An 18633-nucleotide genomic window follows, 5' to 3' on the forward strand; every position below is an offset into this window, starting at 1 on the left:
AGCATGTGCACAATGAGGAAAGAGATGATATGCTGTCTCTTTAATTAGTGCTAAGTTTTCCATTATTCTTTTTATATTCAACATTGTATCAGTGCTTTAGGGCCTAGAAAGAATTTGACTAGATGGTTGCTTCTCAGAAACAGAGACCATTAGAATTTCAGTGATCTTCCAAATCTACCTGTTTTAAGGCCTTCATTTTGTAGGTAAAAAAATCAAGGACCAGCAGGGCCCAATTTCTAAATACCACACAACTTCCCTCAATGTAAGGTGTTAGCCTCTATCTGTCTATAGCAATATGGTCACCTTTCAAATTTATAGTCAACATTTGTCTAATAAGCATCAGATATGTCTGCATGTTATTTCAGTTACGCTTATAGATTGGTTAACCATTTTGGTAGAAGTTAGCAATCCCGTTACACAGATAAGGAAAATAAAATCAATATGTAATTAACCCAGGTTCATACTGCTAGGAAGTGGTAGGGTCGCCATTTGGTGAGACCTTCTCCAAGTTAAATGTTTGTTATTCCTTACCATATAATGAGAAGGTATTTATTGAGTGGCTCTATGGGCCCAGCACTCTGATTAGTACTATAGCATTTGCCAGCTAGGTTGAGAATCTTAGGGCTGTCATGAGAAGAAAAAGGGGTACCTTGAGCTTCAGTTGCTCTCTTCTATTTATTAGGAGAAGAGAGAGTGAAAAAATCTATTTTAGTAAGAGTAATCCAGTGTGGTACATGTCTAGGAATATAGGGCAAGTCAGATAGATGCCCCTCCAGACCCCAGTACATTGGTTCAATACCTCTTGATTCCAGGTCATAATGATGGCTCCCTCCCCCAAAATTTTTATCATTTCCTGGTTAATTCTTCTGGTACTACCTGATGATATCTCTGTACTGTTAAATGAAATAATGATTTACTTTATGTCACTATATACATTTTTACATGCTTAAATGAAGTGCCCTACTCTCCTCATCCTATTGCTAGCCCGGTGCTTAAATCTCATTTCCTCTTGAGGACAAAGAACAAGACTCACATTTTAGGCATTCTGGCGCGCAGCTAGCGAGTCGGGCGCTGAGCGGGCGTGGAGCTCGGTCCCCCCCACACACACCCCTCTCAGACGCGAGCCCCACCCCTCCGCCGGCCAGGCCCACCCCGACCGAACTACCCACTGCGGCGCGAGCCCGGGGCGGCTTCGGGCGCCCCCCAGCAGAACCCCCGCCATGGGCAGCCAGAGCTCCAAGTCTCCCCGGGCGACGTGACCGCGGAGGAGGCAGCAGGCGCTTCCCCCGCTAAGGTCAACGGACAGGAGAACGGCCACGTGAAAAGCAATGGAGACTTATCCCCCAAAGGTGAAGGGAGTCGTCCCCCGTGAACGGAAAAGAGGAGGCAGCCGGGGCCACTGGCGATGCCATCGAGCCGGCACCCCCTAGCCAGGGCGCTGAGGGCAAGGGGGAGGTTCCCCCCAAGGAGACCCCCAAGAAGAAGAAGAAATTCTCTTTCAAGAAGGCTTCCAAATTGAGTGGCCTGGCCTTCAAGAGAAATCGGAAGGGGGCGTGGGGGGATCCGTCTGCTTCCTCACCCACAGGAAGGGCAGGAGCAGGGGCGGTCGGTGCCTGCAGCAAGGAAGGCACTGCCCAGGAAGGGAAGGCATGCGCCACCCCTGAGAGCCAGGAGCCCCAGGCCACAGGGGCAGAGGCTGGTGCTGCCTCCAAGGGAGGAGACACAGAAGAGGCAGGGCCCCAGGCGCAGAGCCATCCACCGCTCTGGGCAGAGAGGGGCCCTACACCAGCGGGCGGGCAGAATGAGTAGCTGGGTGGGGGCAGGTGGATGATCTTAAGCTGCAAAAACTGTGCTGTCCTTGTGAGGTCACTGCCTGGACCTGGTGCCCTGGCTGCCTTCCTGCGCCCAGAAAGGAAGGGGCTGTTGCCCCCTAGCCACGTTCCCTCTCCTCCTCTTCCTCCTGTGGATTCTCCACTCATCCATCTGGTCTTCCTCTTAAGGCCAGCTGAAGATGGTCCCTTGCAGTTTCCCAAGTTAGGTTAGTGATGGGAAATGCTCCTGCCCCTGTCCCTACCTCCTTCCCTGTCCCCACCTGTGCAGAAGGCAATTGCTGGTTTTCTTCCCCAATTCTTTTCCAAGTAGATTTTGTTTACTCCCCAAATCCCTGAGCCAGATCTGGGGGTGCCTACACTCCCAAACCCTGAGTGTCCAGCCTTCCCCTGTTGAGTTTTTAGTCTCTTGTGCTGTGCCTAGTGGTCCCTGGGCTGGGGAGGACACTGCTCCCTTTTAGGTTTTTATAAATATCTTACTCAAGTTCAAACCTCTGGCTTGTGAATCAACTGTGTCTCTTTTTTGACTTGGTAAGCAAGTATTAAGCTTTGGGGTGGGGGAGAGGTATGTAATGTGAAACAACTTCTTGTTGTCTTTTTTTTTCCCCTCCCATTGTTGTAAATAACTTTTAATGGCCAAACCCCAGATTTGTAATTTTTTTTTCCAGCTGCTAAAACCATTCTCTTCCACCTGGTTTTACTGTAACACTTGGAAAAGGAATAAATGTCATCCCTTTAAAAAAAAAATCATATTTTGTTTGTTTGCTTTTTTGAATCGTATTTTGAATGGCACAGTCCTTTAATGTAGAGGCCCAGAAATTATTTATTAATTGCTTCTCTTTTGGTTGAAAGTACTAGGAGTAGGCAAATTGTGTAATAGATAATGTTTGTCTCTGGCTGTATTATCTCTTCTTTCCATACTTTTTCTCCTCTTTTATGTTACTCTCTTCTACACCTACACCCCCCCAGCCCAAAAGAAACTAGCCCCTTAATACCTCCTACTAGATAAAATTATGTAGCCCTTTCCAGAAAATTTGTCTTCCCTCTGATTAAAACTCACATTCCTTCTGTGCCCAGATCTCAGCTACATGTCACCTGTCACAGAAGTTGAGCTGATAAGCCAATTAGCACTAAAGTATGATGACTACAAGAAGTAGTTCATTAATCTGTTAACAGAAGCATTAGATTATAACTGGGGATATTTGGAGACACAAAATTTGAACCTATTCACTCAACTTTTAATTAATATTTGAGTACACATTACGGTTCTCAGATTTTTCACCATTAAGTAAAGCTTTTTAATTCATTAGACTCCACAGTCCTTATGTTTTGATATATTTCATTTAGCAAACAAATTTATTTTAAGCAATATTTGGTTTCCTGTTTTATTACACATACATATCTGTTAATCAAAGTTTCCGGTCATCATGAAGTAACCAGGATATAATCTTACTGAACTGGTAGAATCCTAGCCAACAGCCGAGAAACTCATCTCTTTAAACAGTCTGTGCAGTCTTATCATTGTAGATGGATCATTTTCTTTGACATTTTAGAATACTGACTGTAAAACACATAGATTCTCCAATATTATCATCACATCCCTGGTGGTCCAGCAAACCCAGGTTTAAAATCACTGTTGGAACACTCACTGTACACTGAGCTTTGTGCTAAGTGCTCAAAATATGAAACTAAATAAGCCAAGGGCCCTGCCTTGATATTCTCAGGGTCTACTTCCCATTGTGGATAACCTTGGCTTTCACGTGTACAACACCTGCCTGGATTTCTAACTTCCCCCATTTTTACTCTGTTTATTTCTTAACCACCTAGGGCTCTCTTCAGGACAGAGCACTTAACACTTTTATCTTTTGTTATCTTAAGCACTATGCATAATTCAGGTACTTTTTGCATAGGAGGCAGTCTAGTAGCTGCTTCCGGGGAGAAACTAAACCAGAAGGCAGCAGAATGTGAGGTTAAGATCACTCACCTGAAGTGGACACTTCTCTGGATTTGAATCCCAGCTCTTCCACTTCTGAGCTAACAGAATTAGGGCAAGTTTCTAACCTTCTTTATGCCTCCCTTTTCTTATCTGAAAGACAGAAATAATAAGAGTACTTACCTCTTATTTTTTATGAGGATTAAATGATACAGTGTATGTAAAACATTTATCACAATATTAGCACATAGGAAGTGCTTAATGGATTCCATCTATTATCATTATTAATACTACTATTACTAAAGGGGAAAAGAAGAGAAATAGAAATATTAGGATACTGAGGCTTTAAAAAAGGGATGCATTCTTATTGGATCTTTAGCCAGAGAAATATCAGGTTTGAGGAGATCATTGTTTTGAGAGTTAAACAAAGGACAGGTGAAGGAAGATGGGAAAGAACAGGAGAGACAAAGAGCAAGGAAAGTGAAGTAACAGGGCAGAAAAGCTTAAATCATAGACCATGGAACTTGGTGTCTCTCTTTTCCAGGTAATTTTGGGTGCCTATGTCCATAATTTTAACGATCATAATATACTTAAAATGGAATAAAAATAGACATTGTTTGTTTTAGAGAAAAAGTGTTCAGAAATTATAGATTATGTAGAGAGATTTTCCTCGTACATAGTTCAAATGAAAATAAGACTAATAATGAATCTAAATCGGGCCAAGACTTCTAATTTTTGACTCTTGAAGTTATGTCAATAAACTCCAGCATTGGATTAGTGAGAAATCAAAATTCATTCTGTAATCTTGGAATTTGAAAGCTGTATTAGTCTCCTGTTTCTGCTGTAACAAATTACCACAAACCTAATGACTTCAAACAACATGAATTTATTATCCTACAGTTTTGGAGGTCAGAAGTCTAAAATGGGTCTCACTGTGTTAAAATCAAGGTATGGGCAGGGCCCAGAGGAAAGTCCATTTTCTTGCCTTTTCCAGCTTCTAGAGACTGTATGCATTCCTTGGATCATGGTCCCCTTCCATCTTCAAAGATAATAATGGCGGTCAAGTCTTTCTCACAGTGCATTCCTCTGACACTGACTCTTCTACCTCTCTCTTCATTATTTCTGTATTTTCTTGTGATTACATAGGACCCACCTGATTAATCCAGGATAACCTCTCCCTAGATCCAGGTCATCTGGTATGCAACCATAATCCCATCTGCAACCTTAATTCCCTTTTGCCATGTAACTTAATATATTCAGGGGATCCAGGGATTTGGATATGGTAATTTTTGAAGTGTCCTATTCTGCCTACCACAAGAGTGTATTGACTGCATTCTGCTTTAGCTTTTCATGCTTACAGAAATTAAATAGAATAGATCCAAATTTTAATATATATGGGTAATTAATACCATTAATGGAGGTTACTTCTGAAGTCCAGTTAGAAAGAAGTTCTCCTCACTTACTAACAATTTGGGAAAACTGATTAACCTTTCTGCGCAACAACCCTCTCATTTTAAATGAGAACCATAATATCTACCTCATATTGTTGTTGTGAGAATTAAATGAGTTAATTAATGTAAAGAATTTAGGCTGACATAAAATGAGCAGTCCATAAACTTAGTTGTTGTTATTATTATTAGCCAGCTTTATGATCTATTGAATCTCTTAAATGTATGTGTGGTTTTATACATTCATCAGTCATTATCAATTCATCCATGAATCTAGTCTGTCCATTGATCCACCAGCATTTATTAAACATCTATTGTGAAATGAGCAGCATACTACACATAATAGAAATAACAAAAATACCTTACAATTACATAGCACTTTACATTTTCACCTTTTTATCTTATCTGACCCTCCTTAGAAGTTCCTGCCCTTAGAAGTTATAGTCTCCTTGAGAAAACAACAGATTACATACAAATTTAGCCAAACACCCTAGACATAGTATTGAAGTTTTGCAACATTGGGAATGGGCACTCACTCAGGCCTGAGATTCATTAAGAGTAAGTCTATGGATTAGTGAGCACCAGGGGGGAATGACAATGTCCACCGTCTCAGTCTAGATTGGGCTCTTCTCTCACACAGGGCTGTGCAGTCTAGACTCATCAGTTTAATGAGGTCCTAACAGTTCAAAAGAAAGAGAACAACAAAAAAGTAGGCAAAGAAGAAAACAATCTACGGTGTGGTGGCTGTAATACCTCCATGAGTTCCTCCACTAAACAGTTAAATCTACACTACAAATTTCCAGGTTTATTCTTCTTCCAAATAAGGAGGGGTGGAAAACCCAAGACAAAATTATTTGCACAAAATTTCTCAGGTTGTGACCTGAGAAAATTTTATAGGGCAAGCACTGTGTCTCTTTCCCCAGAGTTGGTATTTTGATGTATCCACTTGCTGTTTCGTATGTTCATCGTTGATTCTGACAGTCACTTCGAACTATAGAGTATAGGGTAGGGGGAGTTTGAGTAGCATTCTCCAAGATAAAGAAAAGACCAATAAAAAAATAGGTGGAATGGGAAACCCCCAAAAGAAACAGTAAATGAGGGCACAAGGTTAGAATTTCAGTTTGAGTGTTCCATTCCTTCCACTAACCTCTTGAGTCTGGCTGCCCAGTGGGAGATTTGCTCCCAGGTGGATTTCTGGGAAGAGAAGGCCACCATTTGCTCGCTTTACCCTGGGGCCACCCAGCTGCCAAGTGTCAGCTGAACAGAGGTGCATCAGAGGCCTGCAGTCAAAAGGCAGCAGGATGGCCAATTGCCACGAATTTCTGAAGCAAGTCTGGCATCTTGGCATCTTGCTGCTCTCCCCCTCCCCCAGGTTAATTGCTGAGAACCTCCGACTTGAAAGCTGCTTATCCTACCAACTTCAGCTGCTGCCCTCCTTTCCCTATGCCACTTCAATTCCTACCTCCTAACACTCTGGAAGTGAAATGAAGTCTCTCATACACCTGGCTCTACTCGTGAGACCACCTAAGCTCTAATGTAAATACTTCTTTCCCCCTTTACACACCCCCATGGGTAAATGCAGAATTGCCACATCCCCCTTGGACCTGATTGCTAGGCAACACTCAGCCATGTGAATTTGTCACTTCTGTTTGGCGCAAATTTCAATTTCACCTCCAACTGTAACACTGCTCGATATATTTTAGATGCCACTGTGGTTGGACGGCATCCCAGGAAAGATGTGAAGTGCTACTGCCAGGAATGAATGATTGGCATTGGGTAAAGCAATTCTCTGAACTCAGCCTTGGCATACCATTAATTGTTAAGTCTGTTCAGCTACCACCAACCTCTTGTCAGAATCATGTCTATTGTAAGTCTTTGCAGCAAGAGTCCAAATGGTAGAGCTCTCTCCCTCTGTAAGATCTGAAGAATTATGTCAATAATGAAAGCAGTGGATTTCTCAGCTCACAACATATTACTTCTTCCTACTTTCATCTATTGGCTGCACTTTCATGTGCAAAGAAAAATAGTTCCACGTTTGAATATTACTGAGCTAAGAGCTGCCAATTCAGGTTCTGGCCCTGAATAAAAGATTTACCTTCCCTTCATTTCTTCATCACAATCTGCTTTCATTCATGGTAACAATTAAATGCTGCTACAAGGAAACATGTTATTAATGGAAAAAGATAAAGTTAATACTAAACATACTCTGGTGACAATAAATATATAATATTTGACATGTAAAATTTACATACTGACATTGTCAGAAAACATGCAACACAAAAACAATTATAATTTTTGAATAAATGCGTACCATCACTGGCAAGATATAATGCTATAATTCCCAAAGCCTAATGTGGTCTACCCAATGTTTATATACATATATAATATTATTTGTCCTTAATACATTTGTCCTTAATTGACACATTCAATTGCCTAGCCACCTACATCGAATATCCTTAAATACTACACAATTGCTCTATTGACTCTAAGATGCTACAGTGTGGAATGCTTTCATTTCTGTGCACTGTGCTAATTAATGGTAAAAACAGTAAATCTGTTTTGATTCCCCTTCCATCCCTCCAGCCACCAACTTTTTAGTCAATTGATTATTTTTTTTTCCTCAAATCTAAGCATCCTCAGAAAGCTTGGAAATATTTCCCCGGAATGAGTCTAATTAAATAGAAGAAGTCAGTCAGCTATGAGTAAGAATAGTGTTTCAGACTTTATATGCATTCCCTGATTCACTGGAAACAAAAGGAGTTTCTGTAACAGTGTGAATGAACCATGAAGTGTGCATGTTCTTTTAAGAAAGGCCAAGGGTGCAGTTCTATTTTCTTAGCTCTGTTTTCATATTTATGTGTCTCATTTCCAGCTCATTGCTGATGCCTCAGTTGCGCTATCCATCACCACTTTTATCCTCCTTGTTCCTCAAAAAGAACATAAAATCCTTTTTTATGTGGTGGTAATATTATTGCAAATAAAAGCAAATACCAAAATCTTTATTAGTCTGCCAAAATAATAAACTATTTAATAAAAGCATGCTGTAAAAATAAGGTCATTTGCATCACTCAAGTTACTTGTAGGAAATACAGAGAATTATTGGTCAAAAAAGCACAAACTGACAGCAATTATTGCTGTCGTTCATCTGATGCACCATGCAACAGGGTTAAAATTTTGTTTATATTTTGCATATTTTCTGGGTTCAAATGCCTTTAATATTACTTAAAACTGGTTGCTCATTGGAAAATGAAAAATAAAAGATCCAATTCTCACAAAATACTGATTTCCTCTTTGTAAAAAAGATTTTTGGTAAGGGAGAAGGACTAAGTAGACTGGTCTCTTTTTGACACCTTTTTCACAAATGTGGAAGTTGACCTACTGATACCCTTGATATTGTAAGATTTATTGCCTAAATATTTACCATTTTAATATCCAATATTAATTTCATTTGCTTTGGATTTGTGTCCATGCTTCAGCTGTATAATTTTTACCTCTTTGTATTCACCTTTTGTCATTTCTGCATGCACACCAACATAAGATATTTTATTTGGGAAGTTTAGTTTAACAGTGAAAGTTAACAATAAGTGTACTATTTCTAAATAAATGTCTAATGTTTGCTCTTTTAGCCTATTGTAATATAAACCCACCAATTCTTTCTCCCTTGCAATTTCCAACCTCAGCTGGCAGATTTGCAAATATATTATTGATATGTTTGTAACATAGCAAACACAGTAGTGTGGTGAGAATTAAAATATAATTTGTATAGTCTTTCCGTTGCCAAGAATAACTTGTACACCAATTCTTCTACATAAAAAGCAAACATGACAATTAAACAAATATTATAAATCTTTTCAAAACTACATATTAATTATTTACATTACTTATTCCATGATGACATTTAAGACCAAGAAAAGCTCTTCAAACTACAGTTATTACTATTTTCTCTTTATAAAGCCTTTTGTCTGTAGTTGTTTTCTTTGGGCCACAAATTAACCATTGCCAGTTTTATTGACATCAGGTTAACATAAGAAAATGAGGTGCAATTTCTATACAATGTAATGTTTCTGAAGGATAATTCAAGTATGAAAATTTGGAATTTGAAATAACACTTTTAGGGGCAAATAAAGGCAAGTAAATTCATATACTATGTGTTACAGCCTGAACTATGTCTCCCCCTAAATTCATATGTTGAAGCCCTACCTCCCCCATCCCCCCACCCCCCATACCTAGGAATGTGACTGTATGGGAAATAGGGCCTTTAAAGAAGTCATAAAGATTAAATGAGGTCACATGGTGGATCCTAATCCAATCTGACTAGTGTCCTAAGAAGAAAAAATGTGGACGTATGAAAAGACACTAGGAGTGTGAACCCACAGAGGGACAATCATAAGAAGAGGCTGCAAAAAGGCAGCTATCTGCAAACCAAGGAGAGACATCAGAAGAAACCAACCCTGCGGACACCTTGATCTTGGACTTCCAGCCTCCATAATAGTGAGAAAATAAATTTCTGTTGTTTAAGCCACCCAGTCTGTGGTATTTTCTTAAGGCAGCCCTAGACAACTAATATGCTATCCTATATAAACAGAAAATTTTAATAAAAATCTATCTGCAACACCACATCAAATATAATATTTATTTTGTCCAATTCTACCACCCAAATGCATTAAAGACACACAATACAACTAATTATTATCAACTCAGTGTTATAAGTTATCAACAAAAATCCAATTTGACGCCCTAAGCTCTGTGTTGTCACACAAATGTCTGAAAATCTTGCTCCATATTTGAAATTCTTTGTGTCTCAATAGTTTTTAACCTGGGGTCCACAGACCACAAAAGCCTCTTGATATTTCTTATACAACACATTTTGTGGGCTTTGCATACATTCACTGTCATGGGAAGGAGTTTGTCATCTCCAAAATTTAAGAACTGGGGTATTGTTTCTATTTGACCAATCAGTAGGCAATAGAGATGTTCTCTAATGGAAAAAAAAAAATCTAATGCTGTATATTTTAATTAACAGGTTTAGATGTACAATCATTTACCATCAAATGAATGATCTGGCTGGTCCACAGTGAGATGCTTGACTCAGTGAATAAGTCATGTGCAAATTTTGTCAGAGGACAAGATAAACCATTGTTTTCTGGTAACCAAATGTTTTCTAAGACCGTTTACTGGTTTGTAGCTTCTGGACTCATAAGGATCACATAAAATTCTAAAGAATCTGCAGTATGGTAGGTTCTAAGGAAAACGTCTGCAAATTTGGTGAATTCTATTTTATGCTGAGAGGAGCATTGAGATTACATTTCTGATCTGGGCCAAGTGCTGTGTCTTAGTGACACTGTTGGATAGTTCTTAGAAGGTCACAGTTCTTTCTTGATATAATCTACAAGAGATTAAGAAACTCTTCTAAATAGAGCTGACATCTCCCAATTAATACTTGGATTTGTCAGCTGTGGGTTTATCTAAATTTTACTTGGCACTATCCTTCTGGATTCATCAAATTCAGTATTGGCGATAATGCCCAGGGGAAAATAATCGTGTGGGAGAATCAAAAGAGCTTAAAAACATAAAATCTTCAGGATGCCTCTTCGTGGCCAGCTATCTGCTATGGAACACACCCTGACTAAGTGTAACATAGAAGGAAGGACATCTTTCACCTTCTGCCTGGCCATTCACCTCAAGAATCCATTCTTGCCTTTTTTTTTTTTTCTTGAAGACCCAGTGTAGATATGCTCAGAGGGCACCAGAGCATGTTGCAGCCTGCCTCAGAAGTACTGCAGGCAGCGGCGGTAGCACCAGGGCCTCTGGGACCAGTAGATACCAACATTTTATAAGGGGCCAGCAGTGTTGAAATCCAGCTAGAGGCACTGTCTGATTTGCTGCTCCATTCTCAGGCAGTGAGTGGAGGCGAATTCCCAGAAACATTCGATGAGGGGAGCCTCTGGAAAAAGGATTGGAATTCCTGATTCTAAAGGCAATGTGGACTTGGAGCACTGTAATCTGGTTATAAATAAAATGAGACCATTTTTATCACAAATGGCCCTTTTAAAAAATTCTTATTTTATGCAGGAGGAAACTGTAATCCAAAGAGGATAAAGGTCTCAAAGTTTATAGTCGATCTAGGATTCAAACTTGGATTTCCTTGGCTCCAAAGCCAGTACTTTTCCACAACACTAAGAGTTTCCCTGCCTGATCCATCCACTTTTTGCTTTGTAAAATGTGGCAGGTCTCTATGCTTGTATTTAAAGACAGCTACCTAAAAAGTAGTATCATCTTACCTCAGATTAGCAAATTAAAGTGTGCATGTCTGAAGTGGTAAATTAAGCATAGAAAGAAAGCTAAAAGGGTCTCCCACTAAATGCCCATAGCTCTGTCTGAATTCAAGTCTCCACTCACTGCCTGAGAATGGAGCAGTAAATCAGTTTTGGACACTGGGATGGGGAGGAGGAGGGTAGAGAAACCTTATCAGTTTGTAAAATTTAAGCAAACAGATCCCTATTTTGACTACATAAACCAGATAATAATACTTTCCCATAACCATTTCACGCCATAGCACATGGTTAATTTAATTAACATGTGTGACATTACATTAGTTTCCTGTTGCTGATGTAACAAATTACCCCAAACTTAGTGACTTAATGGAAATTTATTCTTTTACAGTTCTAGAGTACAGATGTCTAAAATCAGTTTCACTGGGCTAAAATCAGGATGTCAGGAGGGACTTGCTTCCTCTGGAGACTCTAGGGGGTGAATCTGTTTCCTTGCCTTTTCCTGCTTCAAGAGATGCATTCCTTACATTCCTTGGCTTGGGGCTCCTTCCTCTATCTTGGAAGCCAGCAAAGTAATCATTTTGCTATAGGCATCACATAGCCTTCTTCTGTATGCAAATCTCCCTCTGCCTCTCTTTTATAAGGACACTTGTGGTTACATTTAAAGCCCATCCAGATAATTCTGGAAAATCTCACTATCTCAAGATCCTTAATGTAATCATATCAGCAAAGATGCTTTTGCCATATAAAGTAACATTCACAGGTTCCAGAGATTAGGATTTACCAGGATCTCTTTGGAGGATATTATTCAGCCTATTACAGGCATTCATACAAAACCTCTTTTTAAGGTATACTGGAGAACTGAAGTATTTATTCAGATATTTTAACAAAAGTCTATGCTTTTAACGGCAGAGTAGTAATATTTATTGAGTGCTTACTTTTTGTCAGGCACAGCTCTAAATATTTTAAATATATTATATAGGTTAGTAGTAACAAAACAAATTATGAGATGGGTTCTTTGTTATTTCTATTTTAAGGATGGGGAAACTGAGGCACACAAAGCGAGATTATCAAATTTGCCCAAGGTCACAACTACTTCTTTAAATTATCCAGATTAAGTACCTGCATATATAAGAAAACTCCTTAAACTCTCATTTCATATTGCCCATGTAGTTATTCTAGAACACTATGCAGTGTACAGACTTGCAGCTACAATGTGTTCTTTGTATCATTTTCAGACAAATGTTAATTTCCTTGCTTTGGTATTCTTTCTTAGAATGGTTTCTAAACAATAAACCCACTAGTCTCTCATTTTGCTACCAGCAATGATAATCCTAATTTTATTTCCTAAGTATCTTTCTTTCTTCTAAAGGTCACAAAGTTCAGGATAGGGTTACACAGTAAAGGGAAAAAAAGCAATTTCTCTCACCAAAGAGGCATGAGATAGGGGGCAGGCCTTGGCATATGCTCAATTCCTGTTGTTACCCACCTCATTAATTGCTTGTTTTCATTTGAAACTCTTCTCTGAATGTGTTCCTTATAACTTTTAAAACTTCTTTTCATACCCTTGTTTTCAATGGCCCCTTATAGGCTTACAGATGGAAATCTGTTTCCCTTATCCTTATAGGTCACCCATGTTCTTGTTTTTCTTTGTAGCAAAGGAGGGAGAGTGAACAAAAACAGCTCTGTCGTTCAAGATCTTTTACACACATTCCTCAACTTTTGGAGCTTTCTCTAAACCTTAGCTATGTAACAGTGTGTGGGGAAAAAGAAGATTCTTTTTTTTTTCTTTAATTTTTTTCTGGAGTTTTGAAGAATCTGTCTTAAATAGTGGAAAAGTTGTAGAATTTGAAGACTCAGTGAAAAGTTAAGTTTGGTCCCAAACCCACTGGCAAGGATTATGGGTTTTATTTTGTTTAGATAGGTTTCAAGTTACATCAAGCATGTTATTGTTGTGATATTAGAGTACTTCCTTGTAACATTATTAGATTATATAATTGTCATGACCTATTCAACTTAACTAAAAACAGTGACACTAATGGTGAGAGGTTCATACACCACACCATATAGGAAGAAGAATGGTTTACAGCAGACTCTGGCCTTTTAGCATATCTTAACCCATGATACTATTAGTGGTTTATTACATTTCTCTCTATTGCAAACAAAGGAATAAATATACCATGATACTATTATGCATGAAGAGGTAGTGTCTTAATAAAATGGTGGACTAAATAGCTATAGTGATTGGTCAAGTCATACTCAAATGAAATCTATAGAAAAAGGTTGATTTAATTTTTAAAACTATGAACAATACTGAGAGCAGATGATACTGAGAGAAGGAACTGTATGGCTGACAGAGTCATGAAATTTAGAAGTTAATTAATACATTGGTAGATATCCATGAGATAATTAGAGAAATGAGACAGATGTTGTATTTGTAGCTTTATTTCAGCCTGTAGGACAGCACTTATTTTAATAAATCTGGAGAATTATAGATATATATACACACATAAGAGAGGGGGAAATCTAAAAGCATTGTTCTTATGACTCTAAGTTTAGGGTTATCTGTAAAGCTTTTTAATTAAAAAGTTATTGAAGAAGAAACATCTGAAATAGAACAGGGAGCAGGTTCCTCAAGTGACTTAGCAGTTTGCAGTAGCATCAACTGTTGCAGTGAAAACAAAGATTTCTAATCTTAGAACTTGGCAGGTGAGTGAGTAACAGATTTCTCAATATAATGTTTTGATTTTTAAGAAATAAATGGATTTGTCACTTTTTTCTTTGGCCTGCTTCACATTCAGTCACATGTTTTATTAACCACTTGGGAGGTTGATTACAAATATTTTTAGTTAAAAGAATTCTTGGTTCTCTATTAACTGAACAATTTCCTAGACCTTGCACCTCTCTGGGGATCTGTAAGGTAGTTCAAGCCTGAAAAAGTGAGTATATTTTTGAATATGCTGATATTAAGATATATGTAGGTCTGTGCATGTGTGTGTTTGAAATGGAAAAGAGGATGTAATTAAGAAGTTGAGGCTTTTAGTGTTAGAGTTCCTTTTTGAACATTATTGGTTTCTGTCACTTTATTAATTTCTCTCAACTTTTTGATTATACTGATTGCAAATGTTGGGAAGAAGGTGCAGAGTTGTTTGAGATATTTTTACCCCCTGCAGCACACCATCTTAGGTTTCTTTAAGTGCGATGAATGTTGTATTAATGAGGACTGTTGTCAACGCTATGCCAATAAAACTGCCAATTAAGACAAGAAAAGGTACGCCTAGATATTTTTTAAAACATAATTTAGCTAGGTAGTTGGGCTGTATAAAAATACATTAAAAAATAAATTTCTCACTAATAAAATGCTTTTGAGTCGAATGAATTCTACCTATAAACACTACTCTTCCTCATGGTCTCTATACCAGCCTTGCAAATATTCCCTTATTCACTTGTCCATTGCAAGTAACCATGGGGGCTTCAGGAGTAATAAAGACTATGAATTTACTGTTCAAATATATTTCTCCTGAGGTGAGGGCAGGTAGGGAAAATAATGAACAAGTCAGTTTTTGAAAATTATTTGCAAGGCTGCTATAACACACTTTACAGAGAGAAAACAGACGGTCCTTAGAATTTGCCTTATACTGACAGGGCAATTCTAACCCAGAACACTAAGGCCATTTCTTACTATGGTGGCAAAATGATAGAAGCCAAAATCTCAGAGAATATTGTACTTTGCCCTGACAAAGTAAATTGTGAAAATGCCATATTTCTACAATATTACATCTTGCAGAATGAAGTTATCTAACAGTAAATACTTTTAGTTGTCTTTCTTCAAGGGGTCAGAGTTCTTTACTAATTGTACATTAATATTTAGAACACAGTATGGTTTATTTTATGTGGAGCATTTTATGCCTAAAACTCAAATACTTTCAAACATCAGCTTAATTTCCCTTGATCATTAACATAAATTTAAAAATCACTGACAAAAATTTTTTCATGACACACATAGCTGGAACAAACTTAATTGTTTAGAAATGGTATAAAAATAACCACACTCTTTGGTTATGGTTATTTAATATTAAGCCAATTCAGTATGCATTTTGCTTCCATAAACTGGGTAACCCTCTGAAAAATCTCCTCTTACACTACTGTGGACTTGTTGGCTTGATTTAAATAAGTTTCTTTTTTTCCTTCTCTATCAAAAGAAAATTACTTCTTTAAAATTGCCATTTTTCACTAGAGATTTAATTCTTTTCTCTGTTTCGTCTCAGACAAAACATAGAGGCCTAATGTCTCTGTGTCAGTGAAGAATTTTCGTATAATTTAAAATATTTTATCTTTCCTTCCTTTCGTATTACTCAAACTAGGTTCACCCATCTACCCACCCACCCATCCACTTAATCATCCAACACTGATTAAATGCTTACCATGTTAGGCACTAGGACTAAAGAAATAATAATACATAATCTCTTCCCTTAAGAAATGTGTACTATTCAAGGTGCTATTAGGGAAACCACAGAATTTAATGAAAGAAACATTTGTAGATGTGTGTGAAGAATTAAAGAATCAGCAAGAGATGTTGAGGTATTCAGGGACTGGCAATTGTGGGAAGCCTAAATCATTCCTAAGCCTGAAGAGGGAAGAGGAGGAAATGGTGTTACCAGCACCTAGTGAAGTCTGGAGCTAGGCGAGCAGAATTATGAGGAAGAAGAGCACAGCTACTGCCAGAAACACAGCATGAAAGCAGAAAAAAAGCAGGAAAAGAAATATTTCTACTCTATTTCTATTTCTCTTTCATCTTTTATTCTTCTGCCTGGACTTGCCATTGGTAAAACCCAACAGAAAGCCAGAGGGTATGAGCCTGAGTGATGCAGTCCAACTGAGATCCATATCAGGGCAGAATCGGGCAGAGAATGAATTGAGGGTATGAGAAGCAGCCTCCAAGTGGCTCCCAATGATCATTGCCTCCTGGTATTCATTCCCTTGTGTATCCTCCCCCTGAAGTGAGGCTGGAAAAGTCGTATACTTCTGATGAATAGAATATGATAAAAGTGCTGAAAAGTCACTTCCATGATATGATTCCATCCTGGCTTCCATCATGGGCTTCCATATTGGACACCATCCCCTGCTCTCTCACTTCCTTACTCTATGGGAAGTCAGCTGCCTTCTTATGAGCTGCCCCATAGAGAGTCCCACATGGCAAAAAAATGAGAAAAGTCTCCAGCCCAACAAGGAACTGAGGCCCTCCGTCCAACAACCCTGAGGAACAGAATCCTGCCAATAGCCATGTGAGTGAGCTCTGAAGTAGATCCTTTACAAGACAAGTCTTTGGATGGGCTTCAGCCCTCTGAGAGAACCTGAGTCAGAGTATCTAGCTAAGCTATGTCTGGATTTCTGACCCACAGAAATTATGGGATAATAAAATATTGTTCTTTTAAGATGTTAGGTTTGGGAAGTAACTTGTTATGCCATAATAGATGGGAAGGGGGGCGGGACAGAGCATAAACAGCTTAGTTTACAATTTTTGCCTCATAGCATTAATTTTTGCCACTCCATCACATGAAAAAACTCTAACTCCCTCACACAAAAGTGACATCAGCTATTCCATAAATATGGAGTGATTTCAGTTCATTCATGCCCCTTCCTGAAACTTAAATTATAATTAACCTCCCATCAGAACTTTTTATATTCAGTAGCAGAAAAAGGGGGGAAATGAAATTAACATAAGATACAGCCACTATAATATCTGCTTTTGTAGCTGGTCATGAGACCTAAAATTATATCCATCACTCCTTCCATGTATTTTTCAGATTGGGGTTATTTACCTGGAAGGGTGACCTAAACCTTTATTTCCACAATTTAAAATTCTTAGTGGTGCTGACTTTATTGCGATTCCACATTTTCCCACGGACCATTCTTATGGAACAGTAAGTTCCTCAGTGAAATCCCCGAGTTCCACACGTGTTTTTCTTGCCTCTACTGTATCACAGTAACCCAATTTCCACATAGCAGTTACCTTAGCCAATAGAGTAAGATCTTCCTGTTGGTTCTTCAGCATGAGAAGCCCCAAAATAGCCAAAAGATCGACTCAGCTCTTAATTTAATGGAACAATGACTATGTTTCCTGGCAGAAATTGCTCTACCTTGGAAATTAGGATTTCTAAATCTTCTGAATACTTAATTGAAATATGAGATACTAAGACAGGTAACTCCCACCTCCATTCTTTGGTTCCTGAATCTGCATTCTGGCTAAAAGGGCACTATATATCTAATGTTAGTTTAAGGCATATACTACATTCTATAGCATAGCAACCTAAACTCACCAGTTGTTTCTAAGTTGATGCCTCAGTTGATAAAAAAGTCTATTTTTTAATATATTCAGAAACTGTGGAAATAACTACAGGATGGGTCTGTGGACTTATTGAATCCATTGTCAGATTAAATAAAGTCAAGACTTCATTTATCACTTGACCTCCGTTAAGTCCATACTCTGACCACTGGGCCATAATAGTGTTTTGTCTCCTAAGGACTAGCATTATCTCAAATTCACTATCTAAAAACCCCAAGAAGGACTGGGGATTTCCCTTCCCCAGTAAAAATCATCCTGGTAAATGACCATAGGTTAATCTGGAAAAGCCATGGATGCCATTTGTGGCCATATTTCAGGCTACATTCTTCCTCAAAGGGACCTGGCCTGCTCCTTAATTAAAGGACTTCAGATCTGTGAATTGGGAACTGGGCCTGAGGCTAATTCTCACTGACAACTTAAATTGGTTTTTATTTTATATAAATCAAGAAACACCTTACAAGATTGCCCATATATTTAATTGCCAGTGACCTTGTGATCAATTAGTCACTGGCACGTGTCCATGTTGGTCAAAACACTCTGATTACCACTCTGTAAACTGTGTCTAATAAGATATTATTATTAATAATAAAATATATTATTGTTAATAATAAGGTATTATTATTAATAAGGATATTGGGATAATTGTGCCCACCTTGTCTCTGACAGTTAAGAACAGCCACTTAGCCCTGCTACTCAGGGAGTTCATTTCCATGGCAACATTCTCACGTCCATCCTCAGCTATTAGGGATGCCACCACAGAGGTTTTCAAGGGTGCTCTCTTCCTTAACCCATTGCATTTTAGTAT

At 38.4% G+C, this 18633-nt stretch overlaps 1 pseudogene; it reads left to right on the forward strand.

Moving 5' to 3' along the window:
- Positions 1-1220: 1220 nt before the first annotated feature.
- LOC103008545 (MARCKS-related protein-like) lies at positions 1221-1809 on the forward strand (annotated as a pseudogene).
- The last annotated feature ends 16824 nt before the right edge of the window (positions 1810-18633 follow it).

The sequence above is a fragment of the Balaenoptera acutorostrata genome, chromosome 3 (assembly GCF_949987535.1).
Source record: "Balaenoptera acutorostrata chromosome 3, mBalAcu1.1, whole genome shotgun sequence".
Classification (NCBI taxonomy): Eukaryota; Metazoa; Chordata; class Mammalia; order Artiodactyla; family Balaenopteridae; genus Balaenoptera; species Balaenoptera acutorostrata.